Consider the following 14,661-nt stretch of genomic DNA (forward strand, 5'->3'; position numbering starts at 1 on the left):
ATACTATCTTCTAATCTGAATTCCTTATAGCACTCTATAACCTCACTCAAACCCCAAAGTATTAAAAAACAAAAAACACAAACAACAACAACAACAACAAAAACCTGAACTAACGAACAATCTGGTGTTATGTATCTTACTTTGAGGGCACGTAAAGGCAAATGTATCTCAAAATTCTAGAGTTAAACAAAAAAACCACGTGTGACTCTGGTCAGCATACAAATACCCTAAAGCCACATCAAATAATACAATTTCAGGATCCAGTGTTTGTAAAGGACCCTGGATTCTGAAAAGGAGACTTGTTTCCTTAAAACTTTATTAAATTTTTAAATGTGGTTATATTTATATAGTAAGCACTGGTATACTTGTGAAGTCAGAGGCCTCAAATTTTAACTAGATACCAATTATTCCTTTGTTAACAGTTGGTTCTTTTCATATAACCAATGAAGTATTGAAAATCAGGTGTTATTTACAGCATATGAACACTACTAATTCTAAGTAAAGTTCAGACAGACTTTAGAGAACTGATCAAATACTTGTAACAATAACCACTTCCAAAACAAAGGCAGCATTTACTGGATGCTTATGTTGCACCAGCCACTGTTTCTTTAACCACTTTTCATGCATTAGCTCATATAAAGCTCACATGTTTAGGAGAAAAGTATTATTCCTATTAGGCCAACGAATTAAACTCATCTTGGCCAAAGCCAAAGCAAGAAAAAACCACAGCTGGAATACTCATTCTTAATCACTGTTTCTTCACCTTTGGCATATCTTGATTTAGTATTTTTAAAGACTATATTAGTTATTAGAAAAGTGACGTATTGCTGAAATATGATAACTTTAAGATACTGTAATTAGGAAGGATAAAATAGATTTAATATTTAACAGGTACAAGACTTTTAAAGTTTTAATATTTTATTTAAAACACATAAAATCAAATAACTTGGATTTTAAATGACAAAGTTAAAAAATATATGACATCCTTTCTAAATAACACACATTTCAGGTCTAGGGCAAACCATTCAAGAAATGTTAACTGATGAGCTCTCTACTTCAAGTAACACCAGTGTCCCAAGTGTACCTGAAATTCCCAGACACAAGTATGGTCTGGAACTTCAAGAGAGAGAATTTTGGCCAGGCACAGTGGCTCACGCCTGTAATCCCAGCAGTTTGGGAGGCTGAGGTGGGTGGATCACCTGAGGTCAGGAGTTCGAGACCAGCCTGACCAACAAGCAGAAACGCTGTCTCTACTAAAAATACAAAAATTAGCTGGGCATGGTGGCAGGCGCCTGTAGTCCCAGCTACTCAGGAGGCTGTGACAGGAGAATTGCTTCAACCCGGGACGCCCAGGTTGCAGTGAGCTGAGATCATGCCACTGCACTCCAGCCTGGGACACACAGCGAGACTCCATCTCAAAAAACAAAAAGAGAATTTTTACTAGAGAAAGAAAGTCTCTTATCTCAAACTGTTTACATTAAGCCAAGAAATTCTGGTTCCAAAAAAAAAAAAAGAACAGAAATTTCCACATTCCTCTTCTACAGTGTGAAAATACTAGTTACTGAAAAATCTAGAAGGAGATAGTTTTAGTAAATGAACTAACCCAAATGCTTCTCGTGCTAAAAGGGGAACTATTGACGAAATATCACTCTGAAAATTTATGATGACTCTGTTGAGTCTAACATATAGGGACAGAGAGAGAACCAGTTGGAAGGCGCTAGGATAGAAGCTCAATTTTTCTGATTATACCCAGCTTTGTAAATTTCACTTACTAACCATTTAACTATTTTACATAATTATAAAACAAAACTTAATCCCTGAAAAATCTGAAAGTAAAATGTAACAAATTAACCTCACTATGTATAAAACTGGTGGCATAACTACGGACAACTATTCTAAGTGGGATTTCAAAATACTGTAATCTGACTGTATACGGTCATGTGCCACACAATGATATTTCAGTCAAGGATGGACCACATATGATAATGATCCCATAAGACTGTAATGGAGCTGCCCTACACAGGTGTACCATTTTTTATCTTTTATACCGTATTTTTGCTTTATCTTTTCCATGTTTAGATACACAAATGCTTGTCACTGTGTTACAACTGCATATAGTATCCAGTGCTCACATGCTGTACAGACTTGTAGTCTAAGAGCAATGAGCTATATCATGTAGCTTAGGTGTACCATCTAGGTTTATGTTAGTACATTCTAGATGTCCACACAATGACGAAATCACCTGACAACACATTTCTCAGAAAATATCCTCATCAAGTAAAGCATGACTACCACTATCTCTAAAGGGATATACCCTAAGGGCAAAAAGACATGAGAAAACAAAACAAAAAACCACTTTCCAGTAATCATATTGTTCTGTCACTCTAAAACTGTAGTGTGGGTTTTGTGGCACAAAATAAAGAGAAATTATATTGGTGTTAGTGAAAACTGAGATTTTGGGCATGGGGAAAGGGAGAAAGATTAGGTTTACATAAACATCATGTAGTACTGAGTTTGAAATGGAGCTTTGCCAATACCAACAACTGATATTTTTAAAAAGAAATAAAACACTTAAACTTTGTCCATTGAAAAATCTAGAAACAAGGCCCAGTCCAAGAGCAATGAACACTCCTACCATCCATACTGTGGTTTCTAAGTACCATTTCTCATGAAAAGAACTAAGAGGTTTTTGCTGAAATGGCTGATTCCAGGTTTGGGGCAAAAAATGTACAAAATTATCCTAGAACATCTAGTAATAGTAGGAAGCAAGGAAACAAGTAAGGAAAGCATTAAGAATGAATCAAAAGAATTTAGTAGCCAACAAAGGTAGGACAACCTGAATGTCAAAAATAGCAACTGCCAGAGACTGTAACATATCAAACATATTTAAAACCATGAGTATGCAATAATAATACTTCATTTATGTGTTTAGATGTTGCTAAGTTACCAACCCATTATTCTGAAAATTGATAAATAAGAGGGTAAAAAACCCAAGTGCTTATCTTACCTTCTGTATATAAACTATCTTAGTATAGCCAAATAAAAATGAGGGTGACTATTCCAGACAATAAATGAAGAAGTAATAAAAAATCTATTATGAAGTAAATAATGAATATAGGCCGGTGATTCTCAAAAAGTGGTTTGAGAATGCCTGAAGTCCTCTAGATTCTGTCAGAGGGTTATATGAGGTCTTCCATTTTCCAATCAATCATCTGTATGAGGCCAGATTTTCTTCAGTCTTCAACCAAAACAACTTATCACAAGAAATTAAATGCAGAAGGAGTTACGAGAAAGCAGCTGTCTTCTATTAAGTCAGATATTAAAGAGATTTGCAAAAATGTCAAACGACACTTGAAAAATTAGAAATGTAGTTATTTTTATTAAAAAATCACATTACTTGTATTAGCAGGCTTTATTATTGTTATTTTAACAATAAATAACCTAAAATTTTTCTCAGTTTTAGTTTCTAATATGGTAAATCTTGACATAATTCACACAAACAAAAGCTCTTCCGGGTCTTCAATTTTTAAGACCATAGAGTTTGATCTAGGCAATGAATAACAGCAGCTGCTTAACATTACATAGACAAGCAGACATTATGTAACTCTTAATGGAAATACACAGTACTATTATAAAATATGCTTGCAATCTATCTAATCACTATTTTACATGAAATACAGGTGGGGGGAGGTTGTTTAATACAGGAATGTGTTAAATGATTATCCAACCTTCAAAATCCAGAGTAGGAACTCTATAAAATAATCAATTTCTTCAACAAGAATCCTACACGGAAAAAACAGAATCTATAAAGACTCAAACTTACCAATCAATTGCAATGTATGGATCTTATCCTGGTCAAATGGAAACTTTTAAACTAACAGTTTAATAAACTCCAAAGGGAGTCTATTTTTCTATTTTGTAGTATTTGGATTTTTTAATAATAAAAAATTAAAAAATTAATCAAACCCATACCTACCCCTTCCCTTACTACCAACTAATGGGAAAAGAAAAAAGACATTCTAAAAACTGCTCATTTGGAAATGGGGGTTCAGAGAGGTCAACAGATAAACAGCAGCACAGGAGACTCCAGAATCAGAAGAGCTCTATCAAGAAAAGCTAGGTTGCTAAGTAGCGACTACAAGTCTCATAATCCTCTGTAATCATGGCGAGTATATAAATTATGGTCCAAATGGAGACATTTTTGAGAGTGAAAGGGGTGCTATTACTAATTATGCTAGGACAGCAGGTATAAACCAGGACTATCCCAAAGAAAGTAAAACATATGGTCACTATCTATAAAAGATTTATTTATTTATTTATTTTGAGACACAGTTTCGCTCTTTTTGCCCAGGCTGGAGTGCAATGGTGCAATCTCAGCTCACTGCAATCTCTGCCACCTGGGTTCAAGAGATTCTCCTGCCTCAGCCTCCCGAGCAGCTGGGATTACAGGCATGCGCCACCATACCTGGCTAATTTTCTATTTTTAGTAGATATGGGGTTTTTCCTTGTTGGTCAGGCTGGTCTCGAACTCTGGACCTCAGGTGATCTGCCCGCCCTGGCTTCCCAAAGTGCTGGGATTACAGGCATGAGCCACCACACCCAGCCAAAAGATTAATTTTAAAATTAATTTTCATAAGAGATATTTGACATAATCCTTTGGGGTAACTATCTGCCATAGAAACATATTCCTAGTATTGAAATATTTTTAAAAAAATGAGGTGTGCTATAAAAAAAATTGTTTTTCATCTCCCTTGGCTGGCATGGTCATTCCATGAAGTGGGATATGTTTATTTCTTTGGCTGCTCAGTGTACTACTGCAAACTTCCAGCCATTCCTTTTCATACTACTGTTCATGATAAACTGTAAGAGGAAGGTTACACCTACCTAGAGCCTTCCTTCTCTAAAAATACATGTCTTCCCCTGGGACTCCACACATGGCCTAGTAAGAGTGGTATGGCTACAGTAACTTCTTTATTTTTTATTTATTTGAGACACAGTCTAGCTCTGTCTCCCAGGCTGGAATGCAGTGGTGCAATGTTGGCCCACTGCAGCCTCCGCCTCCCAGGGTCAAGCAATTCTTATGTCTAAACCTCCCAAGTAGCTAGGATTACAAGCTCGCACCACCATGCCCAGCTAATTTTTGTATTTTTAGTAGAGATGGCGTTTCACTATGTTAGTCAGGCTGGTCTCAAACACCTGACCTAAGATGATCTGCCTGCCTTGGCCTCACAAAGTGCTGGGATTACAAACATGAGCCGCCAGACCTGGCTGGCTGGCTACAGGAACTTCTGAGATCTATATATGATGTTACCATAATTTTCACATTTTTGGATTAACAGTAAATATCTGGCTTTAGTACACTTACATAATATGCCACCAATAAGGTGGCTACCTGATTTATATGTGAATATTTTTTTTTTTTTTTTTTTTTTTTTGAGACGGAGTCTTGCTCTGTCACCCGGGCTGGAGTGCAGAGGCCGGATCTCAGCTCACTGCAAGCTCCGCCTCCCGGGTTTACGCCATTCTCCTGCCTCAGCCTCCCGAGTAGCAGGGACTACAGGCGCCCGCCACCTCGCCCGGCTAGTTTTTTGTGTTTTTAGTAGAGACGGGGTTTCACTGTGTTAGCCAGGATGGTCTCGATCTCCTGACCTCGTGATCCGCCCGTCTCGGCCTCCCAAAGTGCTGGGATTACAGGCTTGAGCCACCGCGCCCGGCCTATATGTGAATATTTTATGCCACTTTGTTTTTAAAGGTTTTTAAATATTGGGTAAACTTTTTCAATAAAAGTAGCCCAAATATTAAAATGTGTAACAATTTGGTATGTAGACCCTATAATATTTAGCTCCATCCTAAAATGTGCATGGACATGTAAACCCACCCTTATTTTGTTCTATTACTAAGTTACGACATTAAAGTTCTATTTGCCACAAATAACACTAAATTTGTCTAGGAAAAAATAACATTTTAAAAAGGACTTCAAAATTTTAGACTTGCTCTTACATTTTCCTCAGATCTATTCTTTTTTAAGGCATTCTACCGAATATATTTCAGAATGTGGGCATAAAGGCATACTTCCATGGGCGTAGTAGTTTGTATCACAGAAACTGAGAAAATAAAAATTTATGCTTTCATACAACATTCTAATGCTACATTCAGCATGTAATCCATCATATTGCTTCAAAGGCCCTTCTCTTCGTTCTGTTTTAGGTTAAACTCTTTTGTCTTTAGAACTAAAAGTTTTTAAAAAAATATGCCCTTTAGATTCTACCCCAAATGTTAACATAATAAACATGTTTCTTTTTAAAATAACTCTATCTGATTGGGGCTCTTCTCTGTCAATCTGGTTTCTCTTATAAAACAAGTCAACTCTCAACAGCCTACATCAATAAGGAAAAATGTAAAATAAACGCAGAAGTAGTCTGCCAACAGGTCCTTTCAGGTTCTTCCTTCTAAGTAAAACCTTCCTTGGATACCAAGAATACCCAAACAGTTGATTATTAATTGCAGATCATCCTCCTTCACAGAAGCTGTGAAAGTACAAATTGTATGTGTTGTGGCATGTACAGAGGTTGGTGGTAGGAAACAGAATTTTTGAAACATAAGCCAAAGAACGTTAACAGGACACAAAGATGGGGAAGAAAATCCAACAACAAAAACTCCTCTCATACAAAATGACAAACAAGAGGCACAAATGAAAGCAAGGAGATCCACCTGGGCATGTACTAAAATTAACATGTCAACAGTATTAAATATGCTAACATGATACTGGAAACCAGATTCAAACCAGATCATAGTATCTAAGAATGATAAAACAATCGTCTTACTATATTCAGCAATGCATATACCTTACTAGATTACTGAGTTTTATTTGAGTCTTCACATTTCAGGAGTGGGGAGGGGAAAATTTCACCATTGAAAGACAATAAAAATAAAAAATAAAATTTCCCCCTTTGTGGGGGTGGTATGGGATAAAAATGGCTTGAAGAACATAAATTACGCAGCTTGAAAAAAGAACTCTGAAACATGAAAAATTTATATTCAAAGAGCTAATTAATTTCACCCCCACTAAGGTAATAGGGTAAACATACATAGAGGTCTAATTTTTTAGCCTTATTTTAGTCATAAATCAGATTTACACAAATTAGTATTTTTCAATACAAACTGCAGATATTATCTACAGAAGACAGTCCACCTTTCTTCAAGCTAATAATACAGTGGCATCTGGTGGTAATAATGACTGTGTGAATGGCCAACGAAAATTAAGTATGCTTAAAACCTTTCTTTCCATAAGGCTGAGAATCTGAAATGGTTTATCAAGAAAGAAATAAGATACAGAAGTTATAAAATCTCTATCACTAGAAACTTTTAAGAACGTGGCAAATTAGCTTTGTATTTAAGTACATATAAACAAGCCCACAACCTAAGCATAATAAAAATCACATTAGCCCATCCAATTTTCCCCCTTTGTCCTAGTTTCTTTTTGCTGGGAAGAGGCGTTGTGAGATAATAATAGCAGGAAATAAGGTGGAGCAGCTGCACAGGCAAGATGAGGTACAGTGCTTGTGTTTCACCTCCATTCTAGCCCTCTGCTGGCTAAGTCTTAGTGAAAATGAGATTAGCTGTTTGGGGAGCCCTAACAGTTATCAAAACCTTTGGAATCAAAATATGGTCCCTTACTCTTTCACTTTTGCCAGGAACTTCTTAGGTCCTCTAGCAAGATCCAGGTAATAGAAGCAATGAAGCTACACTGAAGAGATTTCTAATTATCTGGGAAGAGGGAGGGTGTAAAGGATGTTTAATACTGGCCATGTGGGTCATAGCACATGCAGAGAAAACTGTCTGGTATGGAGACTGGGGCTTGACTAGATGGCTTCTATTTTAGTCCCACAAATTTATGGAAATAATCCATGTAAATAAATTATAAAGGGAAGAAATGACTACCCTCAATTTCTGTAGTAATATAAAATATAGCTCACTAGATTTTGTGTTAATGCAGTTGCTATCTTACTGATGAGAAACTTCTAACTAACTGTAATAATAATTAATTACTCAAAATTTCTTTTTTAGGTCAAAATACTATATAATTACTGCCAAGACCATTACACATAACAATATAATGTTAAGTAGTAACACATCCAGTTTTCTTTAACAGAGAGAAGTAACACAAAACTTGGTCAGGCTTGCTTAATATTATGTGTATTAAAAGCAGGTTTTTGGCCAGGCGCGGTGGCTCACGCCTGTAATCCCAGCACTTTGGGAGGCCGAGGCGGGCGGATCACAAGGTCAGGAGATCGAGACCATGGTGAAACCTCGTCTCTACTAAAAAATAGAAAAAAATTAGCTGGGCGCAGTGGCGGGCGCCTGTAGTCCCAGCTACTCAGGAGGCTGAGGCAGGAGAATGGCGTGAACCCGGGAGGCGGAGCTTGCAGTGAGCCGAGATTGCACCACTGCACTCCAGCCTGGGCGACGGAGCGAGACTCCGTCTCAAAAAACAAACAAACAAAAAAAAACAAAAAAAAAAAGCAGTTTTTTGGTTATTAACTGGTTAAAACATGTCTTTTGCTAATCCATAAATGGAAATTAGCATTCCAGTTCCCTTTATTGTTGTGTGCAGTATAGACAGAAGGGAAAACTTTAAGGCCAGTTTAGTAACATTGCAGTATAGGTAGTATCTCAACCCAAGCAACAGATGTGCTCTTGGAAAACTGTTCAAATCAAATATTTCTAAAAATTAAAGTCTCTTAAAATACATTAAGCATTTTGAAAAATGCTGTCATATATTTCTTCATAAAAGAGAAATTCTATCACAATGCAAATAATTGCCAGCTAATTTGCCTATAAATGAAATTCTTTATTTTTAAAAAAAGAACTGGCACAAAACATTTAGTTTAAAGGTAACTAAAAATGTTGTTCAGAACACCGATCCTTTAACATTTTAATGAAAACTTCAACAGGGACCCAAATTTCAAAATATTTCATTATGATTTTGTTTTAAAGGACTAGATAACCGACAGATCTTTTCCATGAACTCTATGATTCATATTAAGTCTAATAAACTGGATGCAACTATCCCACTTGCATGGGAGCTGAGCATAAATGTATCAAAAGAGGTTGCCTAAACCAAAAGGTTGGGGGGGGGGGGTAGGGAGTAATCTCCAGGGAATATCAGGTTCTCCAAGAACTAAGGAAGAGGCTGAAATAATAAGTAGCCTTTCTTCAGTTAGCATTTTACATGATGGCAACCCAACACATGAAAGCTGTAAGGTGCTCTCCATCTTAATGAAATAAAATTGTAGACAACGACATGCAACTATTTCATAAAGGGAAACAAATTATTCTACATGTTCAGGTTCAATCCCAACCCAAACAAACACATTGTATTACAATGTGTTTTTATTCAGATAGATAAAAAAGATTTATTCTTTTCTATTTCTTAATGAGAATTCAGGTCTAGATCGGGTCTACTCGGGAGGTGACTGGTACTTAGGAGGGTGCAGAGGGTGGGATTTATTTTATTTCAATCTATATGGAGATTTATTTTTTTTTATTTTTCCTTGGTGAGAATGGATCCATACAAGATATTCTGAAACGTATCAAATTTGGGGTTAACAGTATGTGGCTGGCAAAAATTCAATGCTTGAGTGGGAACTAAAAATGATTTCTTTAATTGTATGCCAAACTGAATAATCTCCCAGGGAAAAGAACCTCCTCCTCCTCCCTTTCCTACCTCCTGCCCCTCCCCCACCAACATTGCCTCCCTGCTGTGCAAAGAGCCCTTTGTCCTGCCCCGCACTTATCTAGCTGTTTGGCCATATTGACAGGCCTGCTGGAGGCATAATAAGGGAGTCAGTCTGACATAAGCAGCTGGCAATTTGAAACAAAAATCTTCCTTTTCTACTTAGACCAAATCCTGCTGCAGAGGTCCCTGGCTCCTCCCATGCTTCCATCTATTTCTCAAACAGAGCAGCAAGAAATTCAGCATTTTTCCCTCCATTAGGTAGCACAAATCAAAAACTTGATTCCCCAGACAGAAATCTATTCTGTATACATTCCTATAGCTACCGCTTTTTGTGATTCATAACATAGGCCAAAAGTGTACACGTAACTAACATGGCTAAGGCAATGCTTCTTATTACTTCAAATAGCCATGAAAGCTCTGGGAATCATTATACCACAAGGAATCCAGAAGAGCACAGAAGAGAAAGCAGCAGCCCAACCAAAGCAACAGACATGAGCATCAGGCAAAACTGGCCGGATATAAAAACTTAGTGTTTTAAAAATACTAAGATATTCCAAGAAGCAGAAAATTCCTTTCCCTGTCTTCATATAAAACATACTTAATGTGACCTTACATTAAGTAAGCTATTCCCTCAGGTATTCAGCAAACAAAATCAATATGGAATAACCGAGTGAGGCACGATGGGATTACAAATTCCTTGCTCAGTAGGGCACATATAAAGCAGACTGAGCTTACCTTCATTGTTTGTTTATTATATCCTATAGTTCCCTTCACTAAGTGTTAAAGACTCTGAACGCATTTTGTCCTAGGGTAAGGGAATTCTCCAACGTTATGCTTTCTAAGAGCACCTCCCCTCAAAGTTACTGGGTATTTTATGCACTTCATAATTAAAGATACAATAAAACAGTTTTCCTAAGACTTAACAAAATGTATACAGGTAAGTGAAGGAAACTGTATTCTCTCCATCTTTCATGAACTTCTCAGAATCCCAACCACAAGAGAAATCAATCACTCTACCACATATTTTGGAATTTTTGGCAGTAAGGAATGGTACCAATCCCTGCCCATCATAGGTACATTACACTTATTTTCTAAAGAGTACCTTTGAAAAAACATTTTTAATTACAAATGACTACCAATTATATTACCAAATATACATTACACATTTTGCACAAAGTTTTATGCCTCAAACAAAACATACTATCTAGAAGTTCCAGTTTTCAACACTTGAAATACAATTTTTATAAATAAAATTCACTGCTAGACCTAACTTCAAATTAAACTGATGAATCACCAGAGTTCAGCCAAAAATTATTTTTAAAATGTTATTTTATTCATGATCCAGTTTCCCTCTGATAAAATGTATTCAATAGTCATTGACTGCTGTTAACTATGGCCTAATTTTTCATAAGTTATTTCGATATGGAAAGGATAAAGCAAAAGTAATGATCTGCAAATTTGTACTTTGCAATTTATTATTTCCCCATTCAAAGGTAAAAATGAAATAGTCATTCTCCCCAGAAAAGCCAGAATAATTTCAGAAAGTCAGTACCTGGACAGAAAACAGTATCAAAAGATACAAAAAAGTTTTCAAGGCTATTACTTAAGTAAATCCTTCTATGAAAAGGCCCTGTATGATCCTCTAGAAAATGATTATATCAAGAGCACAAAAGGTTCCAAACAACAGGAAATTCGAGTGAAAAAGCAATTATTTTATATGGCAACTTAAGCCACATAGTAAATAACTACAGACATTTTTATCTTAAACCCTAAGTTATGTCAAACAGCCAGTATACATGAAATCATATTTATCTGCTATTGCATCTTATCTATGTGATAGTAATAAGAATTGGAACCTCCTAAAATAGTATCCATTAAAGGTTCTGTTTCACTGGTCTGCTTTTATTACTGGGACAACGTGAGCCACATTTGTGAATGACAAAACTCATTTCCATTCTTTTTGGTTCTCTGCCACAAATGCCAGTCATACTACAAATTATAGGTGTTTATGAGATTTAAGTACATTTACACAAAAATGAACAAATCAAAATTCTGAGGAGAAAAAAGTATAGGATACATTAGTCTTGGGGGAGAAAAACAGCACACATGCATATGTCCAGTATCGCATATAATTGGTGATGGTGGTTCTCCTTCAAGCTTTTCCACACTCAGATTGTTTTGCTTAATCAGAGATCATCCTAATGTTCAAGAGTTGTGGGGGAGGGGAGATCACCTAAGGGGCTCAGAGGCCATCTTCTCAGTATCCTGAACTAGACTTATTCGATTTCTGCATATTTCTTCTGGTGTGTCCTACATTTCAGATGGATTATGGCCAAAGACATATATTTGTGATGTCAGAAGGCTATATCCAACAAGTATATAATGAATCAATCTTATAAGTCAAACTCCAAAGAAAATATCTAATCCGGAGAAGTTTATTACTAATACACAAATTAAAAAGAAATATTTATTTAGAAACCACTCCAAAATGGCACCTTTTTTTTAGAGTTTAAGAGTCCAAGCTTAGTAAAATGTTTAGCAAATCATCTATAAGATAAATATGGTTTAATAGAAAGGAGACACATAACAAAATAGTAAGAATTGATTCTATGATTAAAGAGATGGAGGAAAACATGATATGTCAGTTGCAGGAAAAAAATTCCTGTTATTTTCTTCCCATTGTGGTTATCAGAAAGATCCTTAAAATTATTACTTGGGTTTTTTAACTGATTCAAAAATTAAAACTCTAATGGAAGTTTTAGTCCTATCCAAGCACAAATATCTAGATAAAAAACAAATATCTGCCAAAAAGCAAAAACCAAATCAAACAAAAAAAGAAAGTCTTTATGATCCACTTTCCAGATGCCAATACCCATAAATGGGTAGGAGGTTATGAATTGCTAATTCCCATCTCCCCACCAATAAAAAGCAAACCAGCTCAGCAGTGAAAATTCCCAGAAAAGCAAGGTTTCTTCTTAGTCCTGAAGCAGCCATCGCCTAAGTGCTGCTCCCTGCAGCCAGCAGCATTAATGGACGCTGCACTGCTGTCCTTCCCTGGAGACAGCAGCCAGCACTACTCAAGCTTCTCACGTAGCAACCAGAGCTCCAGAGCCAGCAGCTGCTGCTGCCTTGTATACTCACCCCTGTGATCCAACCCAAAGGAACAACCTTCTCTTTACCCCACCCCCACTCCTTACACACACTTTTTTTTTTTTGAACCAGTGCTCCATGCCAGAAGGGCTGGAATTATGCTTTTAGAAAGAAACAATCCTAAGGTCACCCTTTTAAACCAAGGCCTTTTATTAGAAAAATCAACATTTACCAAATTCTAAATATCCATTTTAATTAAGCCAGCAGTTTAGAAGTGAAGATTAAGCTTTCGTCTTTTGCAAGCCAATTTCCCAAGCACTCTACAGTCTAATTTAAATTTGCAGCTAGAAACAGAGCCTTGTGTCATGTCCTACCAAAGGGCATAATTCATTTTTCTACACATAATGACAGTGTGAGTAAACCTTAAAGACTCTAATCCCATAACAGGCCAGAATTTTTGGCTACAGAAGAGAACTAATGATCCTGAGAAGACTGGAAGAAATCCAACAGAAAAAAAAATGCCCTATGTCCTCCATGGAGTCCAGAAACCTCTGCTTATGTGAGTATTCTCTGCTTTAGTCCTAGCTCAGATCCCACACATCTAAAATTACCATTTACAACTTTCTGTGATCTAAAAACAATAATAAAAAAATTAACAACCAAAAAATAATTTCAAATAGGGAGTACACACTCTCCTGAAAAGCTCAGCACACTCCACTCAGCTGGATCCTCCCCAATCACAAGTATAGCTATGTAACATCTGCCCAACAAAGAAATGTAAATACGACCTTGGTCACAAATATATCATCTAAAAACAACTTGTTTAGTCAAGTGATGAAGGGAATTAGCAGAGAACTTGGGGATTCGTTCAGTACCTATGTGCACGAAGGAAACTAGAGAAATGAACTTAAATATAGACAAAGCCCAGTGGAACCCAGAGGTCTGGGAAAGAAATGAGTTACTGGTGAATACATTGCACAAGTAACATGAGAAAGCAGAAAATGCAGGTCATACACGCACCCCCTGAACCAGACCAGCAGAGCTGGCTGCAGCATCCGTATCCGAGAGAAAGACCACTGACGCCCAATAAGTGAGACATGCAAGGGCTCTATAGAATCAATTAGCATAGAAGGGGCTTTCCCAACAGTTAAACTTTCCCTCTCACGCGATTTACCTACTTGAACCAGGGCTCTTTCCTACCCTCCTCTTTACATTCCCGACTTACAGGCAGAGGAAAAGAGAATTCATAAAGGGTAAAATTTTCTGCCTTTGAAGATATTCTCACAAGATCGCTCTCCACGCCCAAGGCAAGTAAAACGACACAATCTGGCTCAACTCCAGGCTCGAACCCTACACATTCAATAAGGCTATCTCAGACACGCTGGGGCACACGCCACGGGGAGCCAGAGAACGTGTGGTGGGGGTGGCGAAGGTAATGCCTTTGGGAAGCAGCCATCTGAGGTGGGAAGCCAGCAAACGAGAGGGAAGGCGTCCAGGAAGATTACGGAGGGGAGATCGCGGTCCCCAGAGCCATCAGAGTTGTCTGTCACAAGGCCGCGAGAACGGGGGTAGGGAGTGGGGTATCGGGGAGAGAAAAAAAGTATGCCTGTGTATTTAGAGCGGAGGGCAGCGAGAGGCCTCTCCTCAAGAGAAAGGTAAACGTAGAGTAGGCAGTTCCCAGGAAGGGGGGTGAAGAGGCGTGGGGGGAGGGGAAGCGTCCTGACCCAGGAAAGACATGAAAAGGGGAGTTCGGTCGCCTAGGTTAGACGGGGCCTCTCTCCCTGGGAAAATGGGGTGCTGCAACGGTGTGTGCGAGGCGGCGAGGGGAATGA

General features: G+C 37.5%; 1 protein-coding gene across 13 annotated transcripts in view; it reads right to left on the reverse strand.

Annotated features, from left to right (window-relative positions):
- The window catches only part of SETD5 (SET domain containing 5), a 95,695-nt gene that overhangs the window by 80,544 nt on the left and 490 nt on the right, over window positions 1-14,661 (reverse strand). The window lies entirely within an intron of this gene.

Source organism: Chlorocebus sabaeus, chromosome 22 (assembly GCF_047675955.1).
Source record: "Chlorocebus sabaeus isolate Y175 chromosome 22, mChlSab1.0.hap1, whole genome shotgun sequence".
Lineage (NCBI taxonomy): Eukaryota > Metazoa > Chordata > Mammalia > Primates > Cercopithecidae > Chlorocebus > Chlorocebus sabaeus.